Genomic DNA, 16,629 nt, shown 5'->3' with positions numbered 1-16,629 from the left:
TTTGAGCTGTCGATCAAAATGTTTACCTCACATTTCTAGTACCAATTTAAACCAAACAAATTAGTAGCATGAACTCTTGAACATACACCAGTGTGATTTTAAAATAAACCTACTTTGCCAGAAACCATCTTTGAGAAAAATATAATATTTGACGTGTACCTTTCTCTGGACTTTAAAGTTTGGTCCATGTCCCAACTGCTAACATGGAGGAGGTGGAGTTTATAACCTATACAACAGAGATGACACTGAAATATCAGGTGACCTTTCACCAGGTTTCTACGTTTCTAGTTTGATCCATATCCCATCTGATAACATGGAGGAGGTGGGATTTATTATTTAGTGAGGCAATCAAAACGATTTGACTTCTCTGTTGTGAAGCTGTCGTGTCGCTCGTCTTTGTTTACGGTCTCTGGTCCCACTGGAGACTGGAAACTGCAGTTTGCTTCCTGTCCACTAACAACAGTCAAGGTCGACTTGTCATTTCATTTTAAATGTAACACAATAGCTGTGCAGCGCTGTCTCTTCTCTCTCCCTTGTGTGTCTGTGTTCTCCTCCTGCTCTACTTGTATTCGTGTGTGTGTCTGTGTGTGTTATGGGCCACGGCCCCCCACTTACCTGCCCCCCTGAGTTATTTCCAGCGTTTCTTCTGATTTCCTTCGTGCCTTCTTCTAATCAGTTACCTCCCGTGCCAACTTACCTGGCAGCCATCGCCTCCCACGCCGGCTCAGCTGCGAACCGGCCCGCTCCGCTCCCAGAGCTTATGATGACTCCGTTTTTTCTGTAGTTCAACGGAGAGGTGTCTCGTGTTCGTCTTATGAGTCTTATTACAAAGTTCATTAGTTCCGTATCCCGTGTTCATCTCTGAACACTCAAAGCTAATTCGTTCACTCTTTGCCTTTATGAGGAAAAGTACAACTGAAGCCGTATGAAATTGCTTTTTTGGATTTGAGAGAGAGCAGGAGCACGATCCAAAAAGTTGCTCCCATGTGCAAAAAATGTATTAGAATCTCATTATGTGTGGTTTTTCTGAGCTTTGTGCTCTTCATCAGAACCTCTGGCAGGAGCAGACTGACAAAATTATCCTCACAAACCAGCGGACTGCTAATTTTGAAGGCTAACACTATTTCCTAACTTCACAAGTTATACGTTTGGCCACAATGTGCATTAGGGAGGAAAGTTGTTATCTGGATACTGAGATTCCAAGGTACGCTATAGCGATGGTACAAGCTTCTTTCAGACATGAGCTGAAGTCCGGATCTCCTGAATGTCAGAACACAAAAATGCCCAAGTCAGTTGCTCCAGATATTATGCAGAACTTTCCCCGAACAGCCCGTCAGTGAAATGAAAAGGAGTGATCCCATGCAAGAATATAGCAGGAACATTTCTGGAAAGATCCACAGTGAACAAGTGGGTGTGTTTATGATGTGTGTAACATGCGAAGGACGCAAAAAACAAATATCTGAGACGCTGACGAAGGTGTCAACTCGGAAAGAAAACAAGATTCAAGAACTATTCTGGATAAGCTAATGTGGATACATATCAACAATAACACTGTGCGGTCCGTAGCAGAATTTATACGTCCAGTCCTTTTGTTTTCTGACCCAGAAACTACGTTCTTCATATTCAAGGTCTAAAATGTTATTGGTGGAGAAGCAGATGCCTGAGAGAGAAACATGGATTCTGAGGAGAGGCCTGTCAGTCAGTTCCTGTTTGTTGTATTATCACTGCTCAGGTTGACGGTTGGAGTCCGGCCCAAACGACCCTCAGGCCACGATGCTCCCAACGGACTGTCCACACGTTCCTCCGTCCTGAAACCAACTCCGATTGCCTGGCGTCTCAGGAAAGAGACTCTGGACATTTCACTGGCCCTGTGGTTTTCACTTAGCTTGAAATATTGCAGAGGTTGTCCGTTCACTGATTTGCCTTCCGGGGCGACTTTGGATGTGATTTTGTTTTTTTTACTTTCTGTTATTGCCTTCATATCCTGCACCTTGTTAGTTTTGCTGTGTGCTTGTTTTTTCTGCCGCTGACTTCCCAGGCCGGGACAATGATCCTGATTGGAAATGAAAACAGGTCGGTCTCATCCAAAGACAGATTTTCTCTCCTTACAATTTGTTTCAATGTGACAAGTTTGACATCTTCTCACTCCACCGTCTGTCTGGAGAACTTCCAGCATCCAGCTCGTTTTAGTTTCTTTTTAACTGCCGACGCTTGTCAGGGTTTCCCCTCAAGGACATGTATGGTATTTTTTAAGTTACATGTATATTTCATAAGCACATGTCAACAAAATCTTAAATTGCTGCAGCAGCTGTGCACCGATTAAGTGGGGAAAGGAAGCTTTTAACTTCATTGCTCATTAGAGAGCTAATCTCTTATTGCCTATTAAAATTGTATTGTTGTAAAACGTTTTTGAGCACAGATAAGATACCTGTCAGAGATACATGCACATTAATACAAAGCCACACGCTGAACATCACATCTTATCATAATCGCACACCACTCAATATCTCACCTTGATGCACAAATTACCAGAAATATGGTCTTTAACCTTTAAATCGGAGATAATGGAAAATCTCCCCGAACCAGACGGCTTCAATGGCTCTGATCGTCTACGAGCCAAATAGAGCAGAAGCAAAACCGCACACCTGCTTATCCGGGCAATTATCCCATCAGCCAATCATGTGTCAGCCGGGTGGCGTGTAAAATCCTTCAGATGCAAGACTCAGAATGTGAGAAAAATGTGATTTTCACATTTTTGATACAGGCTGGGTTGAATATTTCTGAAACTGCCGGTGTTCTGGGATTATCATCAGTTTCTAGAGTTAACTTTTGTCCAGCGTCATCTTGGTTTTACACCAGAAGTCACCATATTTTGGAAGAGCAGGGGGTGGAGCCTGCACAAGCCGTTCGGCGGGATCCACGGCACAATGCATACCGTGCTTTATCGTCAATTTGACTCTAAATGGGACCATCATTTTCAAAATGAACATCATGCTGTATTGAGGAAGACTTGAAAATAGCTATTGAGACCCTGAACTCCTTAGAAAAAAACATGTTAGGATTCACAGGAATCTGAGGTGTGGAGCAACAGACCCATTATGTAACCTGTGGAGTCCAGAGTTGTTTGTGCATTGTGTTGGGAAGAGGAAAGGGCCCAGACCATCGATCTATGCAGGCAATCTCCTTTTATTCTGACGGAAAGAGCTAAATAACGAAATCCTCCGGTCAATTGTGTATGAGTTGAGCCCTTAAACAAAATAAACAACATAAATATGTTAGCATACAAACAATATCGATAAACAAACGATATAAACAGCATAAAAGAGAGGTTAAAATACGTTAATTTGTATAAAAACACATAAGTACATCGTAAGGAGGAACTCAAATCAAATTGATCCTTTATCACATCTATAATTACAGTGATTACCATGGTTATTTGGTTGGTGTAACAACATGAGCTGCCAGTGCTCGGACCATAGCTGCATCTGCCAGGATCCTCGGTCGCCAAAAGCACAATTTGACTCTTTTTCACACGGTGCTGCTGCATAATTGACTTTGTTACACACAGAGAAGTTAAATGACATTTTCGGGGAAAAAAAAAGCTTTGAAACGTATGCGTGAGTTGAACAAAGTAAGTGTCAGTGTTCCCTGATAACGAAGTCAGTAAATGGAAGGAGGGAGGCTGCACAATATTTGGGTTTCACATTAAAACGCAGTGTGTCCTCGACAATTACACTCAATTAAATGAAATATCCTGAATGCAGCAGGAGCAGGAATGAGACAGGAGGCACTGGAGAGCTGTTTTTATCCCAAGTACGACGCTGTGAGTGCACGTGCGGTGAATTCAAGCTCGTGCTCCCCCCCCCCGCTTAGAGTGAGTGTGCCTATTTTTATGAGTGCGATGCATGTGCGTCACACTGCTGCCGGCCCGGCAGACATCAGGTGATGTTTTGGCTGCGTGGACGGCAAACAGGAAGTGTTATGTGTGCCAGAACACTGCATGTGGAACACGGGGAAGAAAGATTAAATTAGATTGTTCACTTCTGAATCTAATAAAATAATAATTTGGATCATTACACCTCATACACAGTTTTTGATTTTCTAGATAATATTTTAATTAGAATGCACCTATTAGAAGAATGAAGGGTTTTTGACTTGATGTATTACAACTATAATGTTTGCAATGTATCTGAATCTTTAAAACTTACAGGAAATTAATAATATATAGAAGAAATATACAGTTTTTTAACAAAACACTGAAACGATGAACATCCTCTTCAGAAAGGCTGCAGTCTTCAGTTTTGCAGTAGAAGCTCGGTAAACACCGAGGATTACAAAGACAGCTCCCCGCCCCTGTTATGTGTGTTTAGTTAACCGATAGAAAGTTGGCAGGCAGAAGGAAACATACAGTATATGTAGGTCACTGAGCAGCTCCACTGAAATTGAGGGAATACGGCAAAAACAAGTGTCCCACTGGTTTATGAGGCTCCATAAACGGGAATGTCAACGTATATAGATTGTGTATCGACGTGACAGCTTAGTGAAGCTAAATCAAATAGCTCATAAACCCTTCTCCATGTTAACAGATGGGCTTTTTGTACAACGGGAGGAAGTGGAGATGCGTCATCATTTATGCAGATTTCATGCATCGCCTTGGATTTTGATATAAAATAGTCCTTATTCCCAGAAGTTTGAATAAACTGCTCATTCTTGGTCTCGATTGTTTTTTGAGTGACTAAGTTTTAGACGAGTAAATCTAAAGTGCCTTTTTTATCTCAAGACTAAAAGTATGACTACATTGTTTAAAACTAGATTAATAAAAATAAAAAAAGCAGCTGACAAAAATAACACCTGTAATAAACTATTTTCACCGACATCTTATTTTTACAGGGAGCCAATTTCAAGTTGTCCCATTTTCAGATATAAAGGAGGAGACAAGGACATTAACGAAAAACTGAGACATTTCAATTCACTATAATGTTTGATGCTCTACTCTTGTGCTTTACAGTTAGTAAAAAGGTCAAGGATTATTAATGTGTGAAACGTGATCATTAACATTCAGCAGCGCCGTTTTATGATGAGTCCAAATGGAACATTTTCTCGTGCTCGAGCATAAAATGGAGAAAAGGAAAAATCGAACTAATTTGAAGTCGGTGCAGTGAAATCACGTTTTGTTTTCATCTCTCTAATCTTCATCATGCTGTGTCAAAAAGCAGCAAAGAAACACAAATGCACAAAATGTTTATTTTCACACACTGACAAAAAAATAAGTTGTGTATCGGCCGTTGTTTTGTAAAGAGAAAACTAGGTTCAATGAAAGAACTGTGTTCATCTCTGCATGTTGATAAAACCCTGTAGCCCCTCTGCTCTTTCTGCTCGTTCTTCATCCACCCCCTCTTCCTCTCCTTCTGGGCCACTTTCTCATGGCGGTAATTAGAAAAACAAAATGTTTCTGGAGCCTCGAAGCTTCTGGACGGAGCCTGATAAGAGAATTGTTCTGGTCTGCTTAACGGTCAGTATTAACCTCCTCCCTTGTAGACGCTACCTGAAGATGACAGGAGCAGAGTGGCTTCCATTAACAGCAGATCACACATATAATCTGTTAGTGTAGTAAATCACACAAAGAGTCTGTCCTGAAACCTTAATGGCAACAAATCAGGTTCCCTAAATATTTATGTTCAATAATGTGGAAGATACAAAACAGTTTGTAAATAGAAAACTACAAGCAAAACTATTATAAAGCTGAAAGAATATATATGTAAAATATCCGACTTTCAGAGGAATATTTAGGTAATATCTGAACAGCATCAGCAAAAAAACTGAAAAAGTTAAATCTCCTACAAAATATTTAAAACAGCCAGAATTAAGCAAAATTCCACTCAAATAAAACCATAAATATAAAAATGATAAAAAAAGGCTCTTTCCAGATATGGTTGTATGTTTTTAATGTAAAATACCAAAAGACTCCATTGGGAAAGAACAGGTGAGTGTTTAATCAATAAAATCAGTGTTCACACATGTTGTTGGTGATAAAAAACACTAATGACTCACAAACCACTTCACTGTTTCCCCATGTTTTTGTTTTTAAGTGATTTTCACTGTGGAATTCACGACTTTGTGTTTCCAGTAAACTGAAGCACAACTTTGTCTGTGACCTTGATCATTGACCCAGTTATTGTTTCTGGAGACAAAAGACGTGAGTTACAGAAAACCGCCAATGGTCACGCTCTCGTACACACACACACACACACACACACACACACACACACACACACACACACACACACACACACACACACACTACTGACCTCCCTGTCTTCTTAGCCGTGTGGTCGATATTCACCGGTGCATGTCATTGTGTCTTGGGAAGGGAGACAAAGGTTAACGATGGGGTAAAGGGCAAAAACCTCCCTCCCCTGTGTGCAGTTTGTGCAAATACTAACTGAAGAATAAAAACAGGCTACACACCAGAGGGCTGGTGGACGGAGGGTGGGTTCCCCCAAAAATGTCTGAGACGATATGGACAGTTCAACGGTCGCCAGGTCAAATGACAGGTGACGTAGTTGCTAATCCCACGGATTCCAGTATCATACTGGATAGAAAATAGATTGAAAAAAGAAACACCAATGTATATTTTTCTGCCATGTATCCGAACATCAATATCTCTCCGGGGTGACAGTGGGAGCCGAATGGAGTCGGATGCCTTTAATCCTCTTTAACTGCTCTCTGCCGCCGTCGCTGAAGAGAAAATTTGCCGCAGAAAATCGCTTTTCTACTCCACATCCCATCAACAAAGGCTTACATTTGGCTCACGGCTTTCGCGAGGTTCACTCATGGTGAGCGAGAATTAGCGAGATAGAGTCGGAGGGAGGAAGTAACACATCAGTGGCAGGTCAGGAAATACTCGCTGGAATGGCCATTTAATGTCATAACCGTTTTTTAAAATCCTAATTTCTTTGCTCTGCCTCCATTTAACTCATTTACTATTTATCTGGCGTTGTTGTTAACATCCCTGCACCAAAAAGAATGAAAGAAACTGATTTTTAACTCTAATGATCAACTGTTACCCAGATTTTAACACAGGTTTTTTTCAAGGAAAGTTCTTTTGACACTTTACATTTGACTTTAACCTCGTCCGTCATAAATCCACATACAAATAGAAGAGTTCAGTCTTCTAATAATGCAAATGTGTTAGTTTATGTGGTAGGATTCACTGTGTCGGCTGAGATTGGCTCCAGCGATAATGGATTTAATTCCTTTTAAACAACTTCTCTAAAAAGTGAAATATCTTTGAAAAACTTGTGTAACTTACCTTTGATAAAATTGCTATTGGATCGGTAAGGAGCTAAGGGACATGGATGATAACGGTACACAAGAAACGCAACAAGCTAAAAAGGCAAAATGTAACTTTACTAACTTGAAAAGGCAGCAGATAATTCCCAAGCATTTGAAAACAGTTTTACGAAAATACAAATTTGGGCCTTTTAGAATTAATTAGTCTTTTGTGTTGTCAGTCATCTGAAAAGTCTGTGCTCACTCTCGATGTGTGTTTTCGTCGATCCACCTCTGATTCAGCTCCGTTTTGTTACCGTGGTGATTCCTGTCCATGTTTCCTGCCTGAGCTTTGAGTTTTTGGGATATTTCCTGAATCTACTTGTACCTGCTCAGGTTTATTAAATATTCTTCACTGCACCAACCTGCTCTGTCCGGTGTGTCTGCACTTCTGCTGCAGAAAATCATACAAACCGAACTGTGCTAATCCTTTTAAATGCAAACGTACAGCTCATCTTTATTCACTTTAGTTAATCCTGATTCCTGGTTCTCTGATCTGTACTTTTTACACCTGCTCAGGGGATTTTCCCAGAACAATACACGGATCCGCAGACAGTCGCTGCCATATACTGTTAAACAACATGAGGCAAATTTGTGTTTTTGGGCCACATGAATAAAATTTGACTGGACCAGCCTTCATAGTATTTTTCATTACACAGGGGCTTCTGCTGCTCCCTCTCATGTGGAGTGAGATTTGTCTGGACAGTGTGAGCATGTGAGACGGAGCCTGAAAGCGTGAGAGTTGGCAGCACTGGATTCCAAGCAAGCCACACAGCTGGTCTGAGAGCTGCCAGCCCAAAGCTGCAAGTTGAGCCAGTCACATCACTGTAATAATAACATTTTAAAATCGGAATAAGCTCCAACAGTTTCATGGCAGCGTTGCTGAGATGGGGAATCTGTGTTTCAGTCTTCTGCACCCAAACATACAGCAAACCTAGAAATCCAGGTTCCCACATTTAAGATACAGGAAATCCTCGTATCCTAATCATTGGAATCTTTCAACCAATCGATTAATTTGCCAACGTACTGTTTGTGGTGTGTTTTATGTTCCTTCTACTTCATGCATGTTATAGTGCTTTCTTCCATGTTGTCATACAGTAGGTTCTCCTGAGGACGGAACAATGCTACTACATTAGTCATACAGTCGAGTGCACTACACCACTTAATTCTAAAAATATCCCTTCCTGTCAATGTAAAGAATATCTCGAACATTTCATCTTATCTGCGTCACACTTGACAAACCAGAGGACGTTTAGTGTTCAAATTTGGTGGAATTTGCATTATACAGTACGTTCAGTAATAATAGAATTTAAATAAACAGGAAACTAGCACTGTGTATGACGAAGGCAACAACAACTGATTCTTATTCTGTGAACTGAGGGGACCAGGTCTTTGTGCTGCAGCAGTGGTGCAGCTCCAGGTTCTGTGGATTGGGTTCAGCAGCCGGTCTTTATTTAGCAGTGGCTCAATTACTCCAGGGTAACTTTCACAGTTTCAGAGAGAAAGCTGCCACCGGCATCACCACAGGCCAAACTCACAGCCCATTCCAGACAGACAGGTTTAGAGCGGACATTGCACTGGTGTGATGGAGTGAACCAGGTGAGATGGTTCCTGAGTCTTTGAATGGACGGGTACATTGGGCCTTTCAAGGCTTTTACAACAGGACCGGTGTCAAGTGGGATGGAGCCTACGTGACCAGTCTGTAGAATGAGGATTATCAGAACTGAACCGCTGAGGGCGTGGAAACGAGCTGGATTTGCTTCTGGTATCATACGTGCATTGGGACATAAATGACAGTTGCATAGTCTTTCACTATTCTTGTGGAGAGTGAGGGAACAAGAACCTGGATGTGACAGATGGTTGGTTACACTGAACCATATGGGGAGGCTTTGCTGGAAATTGGGAAAGGGCAGGCGTTTCAATAAACACTTGGCAGGTGATTGGAGGAACCATCTGTCTGTCACCAGTTACCGAAGCTAGTCGGGAGAAAGTGAAAAGATTCTTTGCGTCGGGTAAAGTTTTCAGGGCCGTTCTTTGCTCTTCTTTCAACTAAGAAATGCTCAAAAGTTTGGATGTAACTTTTTTAAAGCATCGTCGTCACACCTGAGACACGCCCCCAGGCTGCCAGTAGTTCCTCCGTCGATGCTGATTGGTCCAAACCACTGTAGCCACGAACTTTCCAAGATGGAGTACACCTCAATTTGTGCACATGAGTACATACAGATGCCCTGAGGGGATTTACAGGAAACAACCACTAGCTTCTCCACTTTATATTTCTTCAGAATTTCAATAATTCCACATTGATTTTTTTACTGTTTTTCTGAGTAAACTTTTGAACTCCTGCAGACTCACAAACGCACATTTCCAGATTTAAGATTTATCTCCTCAAACGCTTTAATTAGTTTCCATCTGTCTCTATGATATCTCCCAAAAAAACACTGTCAGGGAAACCAAGCAGCCACATATGGAAGAAGAAACAAGTAATTAAACGTTGGTGTTAATCTGGGATTTCTCCCATATACAGTTTGACTGAGTGACTAATACACATGAAGATGTGATTTGAAATCCTGAGTGGGCGTTTCTGCAGAAGAAATCAATTAAAGTCCAATGTAAGAGGTGGAACTGTTGTCCTGCAGCACTGGAGGATGTGGTTCAGCACTGGCCAATGTTTCTGCTCTTTTGTTAGTTTGATTTGTTTCTCTGCAGCCTCCTCCACACACCTATGGCTGTTTATCCTGCTTTAGTTCGGCGGTGCTGCCGGGATCAAATTGTATAAATGATTCAGAATTTCCTATAAACCACGACTGTTAACTCCCCCGGCAACCCGAGGACAAAAGCCACATAAACACAATAACACACCGGCCCCCGACCGAGAAAAGGAACTGCATTCACAACTTAGGAGGTATCACAGGATCTCGCAGGCGTTTGAAGAAAAGTGGTGCAGTGTCTAAACATGCCTGGTGTTGCTGGTTGCATGTTTCTTGAACCGTAAAGGTAGCCTGTAGTATTTGAGTGAGGCTGGAGTCGTGATCGATGCTTCGCTGCTCGTCTTTGTCTTTCCTTTCCAAAAAGTATTAATTTCGTTGTGTATCCAAAATCCTTAAAGGTCCAGTGTGTAAAATTTAGTTGAAAGGGATCTATTGGCATAAATTGGATATAAAATAAACCTAGGGATGTTTTCACTAGTGTGTTTCATCTAAATTGTAGGATTTGTTGTTTTCTTCACCTGAGAATGGGCTCTTTATATTTAAATACTTTATATTCACATCAGGAATCGGCTCCTCTCTGCGGAGGCCGCCATGTTTTTTACAGTAGCCCAGACTGAACAAACTAAACACCTCTTGAGTGTTTATGAAAACTGAAGCTACCACAGGTTCTCTTTCATGTTTGGAAGGGGGGAGGGTGAGGTGAGAGGTGTTCAGCTGCAACATGACACGTCACCACTAGGTGTCACTAAATCCTACACACTGGACCTTTAAAGAGACAGGAGCTAAAAACAAGAGTTTCAGACACAGGCTGAACAGAAGAGCTACATTTGAATCCTCGAGTTGGATATAAAGTGAACATGTGCAGTAAACTTTATAAACTTTATGCTGTTGTTGTTTCCACCTCACTCTCATTAATGCCCCATGTGGGCAGATCCATAGCTTGACCAGCCTGCCGTGTCTAATCACTGTTGCTATGAGCGGAGGGTCACAGTTTGGGGCAGGATTTAGCAAACGGTCAATTCTATTCTTCTTCATTGAACTGGGGAGGCGCCAAAAAGGCAGATATCTCACAAGCTCGGCACGTAAAAACCCAAACGATCTGCTTGGTCATGTTGTTTTTTTGGCAGTACTTTAAGCACGGGTTTAACCAAAGTTACTGCATGTCTCTTCGTTAATCTCTTACCTTTAAGTCAAAGCCCTGTAATCAATAAGACTTTTCCTCTTCCGCCGCCAGCTGTTTTCTAATGAATGCATCTCCCTCAGTCATTACTCATAAAGACACGAACCGTGCTGTGCACACTTTCCCCGGAGAAACAAGCCCATTGATTTTTGTTCCTTCTGTCATATAATCAGACAAAGTTGACAGCGAGTGTAATGGCCGACATTATTAGGCCTTGATGAGAGGCTAAAGTCTACTGAGGGCTTTTATCTATGAGCCTGCGATTTATACACTATTCTGTTTTATCTTGTTTAACGTTTAAAGTTTGGTTATTTCATATTTAGCGGCACATTATCCACAGGATGTCAGGAGGAAACATGTCTCGATAAAGAGTGAAGTTTATTAAGTGTATTGTTCAATGTCACCCGCTGTGACTGCTGGCGATTTTCTACATGAGGAACGGGGGCTGTGATGGAACGGGGGGGAAAGGACGGAGGGAACGACGTTGTAAACCCAGCAAGAGAATTCATCCACAGTGTCCTTGGACTACTTCAGACCCCTGTGAGTATGTGTGTGTGTGTGTGTGTGTGGCCTAAGACAAGCATAAGGAAGCATTAGGACCATATGTTGACAGCATTGTACAGAGAGAGAAATTAAAAATCAATGCGTCCTTATATCATCTGTGCTTTTCTTCTCTTTCATCACAGGCAGTGGCGCCCGTTGACCTCCGCAGACTCTTCATCAGCAGCTGCCAGAGGAAGGAAAGTCCAGAGAAACACTGCATCGACCTTGGGTTCTTACTTATTTATTTATTTTACGTTTTATTTTATTTTTGTATTTATTAAATGATTGATGAAACTGGCCATTAAGTGAAAAAATCATTAATCATCAACCATTATCTCTATTGAATCCAAACCATAAAAAATAATAAACAGTCTCTCATCCTCTAGGTCTCGAACCTCGGAGATTCAAACTCTTTCTGAGGTCAAGATGTCGGATTCAAGGACGATTCACAGAAAAAAGGGATCACAACTCGGTTCTGTGGCACAGAACAGGATTTGATCTGCTTCTCTCTCGGGGACAATGGAAACTCTGACAACAATGATGATGCAGATGCTCGGGGGGGGCTTGAACAACACAATGACACAATCAAAGATCTAATCTGTCCTGGTTCCACAAAATTCTCGTGAATGACATTTGTGAATTGACACATTCAGCCGACACAAAGCGACATGAGCGTTCATTCAAACTGGTGTTTCTGTTCGGTTCTGCCCCCATAAAGGACTCAATAGGTGACTTTTAGAACTTTTTGACTATTTATTCGATGTCTATTTGTAATTATTTCCCGTTTGACTTTGACTTTACTGACTCTACCTTGTGTGTCTCTTTGTTTTTTCCTCCTTCTGTTTGTCTAGAGCGTGGTTTTCCCTTTTTTTTACCAAACTTTGATGAGTTCTAGCCAGAACAGGTCCAGAGTTACGTACAGTGTGAGCACATACATCCTGAGCTTTAGCAGGAAATCAACTCAGCTCTAGTTGGTTTGTCTGTTTGTCTCTCATGTCTTACCTCATGTTTGTTCACCTCAATGCTTGAGTTTGGACTTTCTGCTTCTACCTGCTGCAGAACCACGTGAGCATGTTTATTCTCATTCAATCATCTCCAGGGCAACTTCCTGCCTTTTGTCAAGTGTCTGCATTTTGGGTCCAGAAATCCTTTAACACGTTTTAACAGCTTCTGGCCAACTGGACAACCAGGTCGGTAGCTCTGAGATCCGACCATTGAACTGTGAGACTTAATGGACACGTTGGAGCGATGCGAGGCGGCTGATCGTCCCGGGTGAGGACCTCCACGCTTTCAGATGTTTCTCGTCAGGGCTTCAGAACACTTTCAGTCTCCCTCTGTAATGTGCCAATTAAGGAAAAACAGCCATTTTGCACAGTAATTGCCTTTTTTTTTACATCTCCATGTTTTTTCCGTGAGCCGTCTGGTCTTCACCTGCTGACTTTGTTCCACTCTGAGATTCTGCATTAAGTGCATTTCTCTAAGAGCTTTGTGCAGGTTTAACTTTGGTTCTCATCACATCATTATTGTCTCTACTTGTGAATAATATCAAATGTCAAAGTAGTTTCTTATGAATGAAAATACCCTTTAAATTCAGATTACAGCGCGTTTCTCATTTTCCGGACAAAAGCTGCAAAAGAACAGGTTGTGAGGTTGTTGAATATGACATAACTCGCAAAGTATATGGACAAGCTGCATCTTTAATGGATGTTTAGAGATTTCCAGCTTTCAGATGTGGAGGATGTCATGGTCTCTTAGGGTCGAGTGCGTCTGAACAAGGTGCTTATGTTCTGTGAATGATGTCTCCCACACTGGAGAATAAGAGCCCTGGAAAATATGAAAAGCCTCTTGAAATCTGCAAATATACCTTCCGAAACATCTGTGACCCCCAACTCCCCCCCTTTGGAAAAATGAAATAAACAAAAACCTCTCACGCTCCTTCGAGGTGGAAATCTGTCTTCAAAAAGAGACGTGAATCGAATGCACTGGTTCAGAGAGAAACAACAGGTGGAAAGATATGAATTTACTGTTCAACATGACGTATACATTCATATGTAGTTGTTCATGTATGATATTGAAAAATGTCACTTAATATTTCTTAATAATGTTGTCTTTCATATACAGATGTTAATGAATCTTGAAATCTTGATACTGATATTTAAACCCAGTTAACATTTGTCTTCATCACTGTCACATCGAATGAAGACGTACTACTCAGTGTCGGCTTGTGTCTTTCTCTAACTTTTACAATAAAAAGTAAACAAATGAAATCCAGAGACTGAAACAGACATTTTTCCCTCAAAGTAAAAGTCGCAGGCTTTGATAAGTAATAAGTAATCAAATAAACAAATAGTCAAATTTCTGATTATTATGACTATAATTTAAAGTTATATAGCTGCCACTTTTATGACAATTGAAGGAAGGAATTGAACAAGAAGAAACAGCTTTCTTTCAAAATAAAAGTTCTTCATTTGCAGGCCACCAAGTGTAAATCTGTGTTGTTGTAAATTCATAATTTGTTAATTTTGTTAGTTTTACTTTCTGTACATTGACGACTGCAGCCAACGTGCCGCTCAACCCGAAACTTTCACTTTGACGGCGAGCAATATGAATTTCAATGAACAAGTTGGATGGAACAAGTTGACTCAGAGTTGAGCTGAGTTCTATTTTACATCTTCATTCTCACTTCATGAGCAATACCCCACTAAAGTGACATTTTTCTATGTACAACAGGAACAAATGCAGATGATTTATACGTCGTGCTCGGAGCCATAGTGAATATTATCCTCATAACTAATAGTTGTGTCAGTTCTGTCTCCACAGATCCACAGAGACGACTTCATCACTGCCCATCTTCTGTCTGAAATACACAGATCATAACAAAGCCCCTCCGACAACTTCATGGCACCACTACGCTCCACAACTCAAATAATGCTGGTTTGACTTTATTGTGTGTGTGTGTGTGTGTGTGTGTGTGTGTGTGTGTGTGTGTGTGTGTGTGTGTGTGTGTGATGCTCGAGTCATGATTTATAGAAAGCATCATTGTTTGTCTATATAGGTTGATATAAGACACATTGAAAGCTTGTGTGTATATAACAAATTACAGCACAATATTCATCATGTGAAGCTTTAAGGGGAAAGAGCTTCCCTCTCTACTGCCAGAGGCTAATGGACGGAGGAAGCAGCAGAGAGAGCTCTTGTAGGATTTGAGCAATAGATGAAAAAGGTTTGATGAATGGAGCGTCGGTGCTGCTGAGGCCGACGTGATCTCCTGTCGCCACCCGGTGGAGCACGTGGGATTCAGATCGGTGGAGTTCAGTTGTTTGATTATTACATCACGTGGCAGCAAATGTTGTTGTTCTTCTTTTTGCCATTTTAAATTTCACATAGAATCGTTACTCAGGATATTGACGGCAGATTTAAAAGGTAGAACTTGGCCTTGGATGCAGCACCTGTATGTCAACCTGTATATGACCTGTATTAAATTACAGACATGGTTTTGGTGCAAGTCGAAGAAGGACATAAGTAGTGCAAAGATTTTTCTTTAATTCCATTGCATCATATCCTTAAAATCTTCTAAGACGAAAACATCTTATTCCTCACTGTACCTCAGTAAACGAACCTTCTGAATTATATTTGTTTCATTACAGATCAAATGATGCTAACGTGACTAGAGCCTGATTGATTTATTGGTAACTTTGGCCAATATGAGTCTTTCACATGAAGATATGAAGCAATATGGAAACTTTATATATGTAATAGAGCTTTATAAATGCATCTCAGAGTAATAATACCGTATTATATTCATATTTATTATATTATCAAATACCTAAATTCTTAATTTGGTGATTCCTGTGATGTGTGTATCTTTATGTAATGCACAGTAACATGTGATGTATTTTAATAGTTTTCCAGTCCGCGTTATGAAGTAAATCAAACTGGAACGTTACTGTGCAGCTCACGAGCTCCAAAAAAGAGCCAACACCACCATCTAGTGGACATAAGATAATATTCACTGGTTCTTTTTTTTCAATCATGAATTGATCTGTAGTTATAAACACAAATTTAAATAAATCCATGAATATGACCTGGGTGACCCAGGTTTGTGAAATACATGAATTAATCTAAAAGAGGGATTTAATATTAATCTGAAATATGCTGAAATTACTGAAAATCCTTGATAAAGACAAACAAAATACAATGACTGTAATTAACTTAATGAAGTAGATCTGTTGTCCTTTTAATCGTGCACTGTTTATAAAGTTCAGTGTTTGTAAAGTTCAGTGTTTGTTGACAGATGAATCCAGCCGAGGACGTGAGAGGTCAGACCCCTGAGAGGAGAATCCTTCCGTCAGGTTCTAATCCTGTTAGGCTTGTTTCTCCCTGTTCGGTTAAACATAGTTATTAACTAATCCTGAAGCCAAACACGGACGTGATTTCATTTAACTAGTCTCACCACACTCACACGCTGCATAAATATCAAGATTACATTCTTGTTTCTTTTCTGTTCTCTGTTATACAATTTGATATTTTCTGCTAATTTTAAACTTTAGAATGGGATGGATTTTCGATTTAACACCAAAACACAGATAATATGATATATTAGTTTTAATGCACCTGCACATTGAGTTGATTTTTTTAAAAATCCCTTATTTTTAAGGTCTTTCTTGATCCCATATGCAGAGTTATCATTTTCAGGTTAATTGTGGAATTAGAGTGTTTTAAACTATTTCAGGCTGTAAGTGATGTGGTGTCACTGGGTTGTGCTCGTCACAATTAAACTTAAACTGCAAAGTAGTGATAAAATACACATTTATTATTGTAGCATATAATTGTAGTCTAGTTTAAAATTTCATGGTAACTTCAAGA

This window comes from Hippoglossus stenolepis, chromosome 1 (assembly GCF_022539355.2).
Source record: "Hippoglossus stenolepis isolate QCI-W04-F060 chromosome 1, HSTE1.2, whole genome shotgun sequence".
Classification (NCBI taxonomy): domain Eukaryota; kingdom Metazoa; phylum Chordata; class Actinopteri; order Pleuronectiformes; family Pleuronectidae; genus Hippoglossus; species Hippoglossus stenolepis.
The sequence above is the reverse complement of the archived record's forward strand: the minus strand, read 5'-3'. Positions refer to the sequence as shown.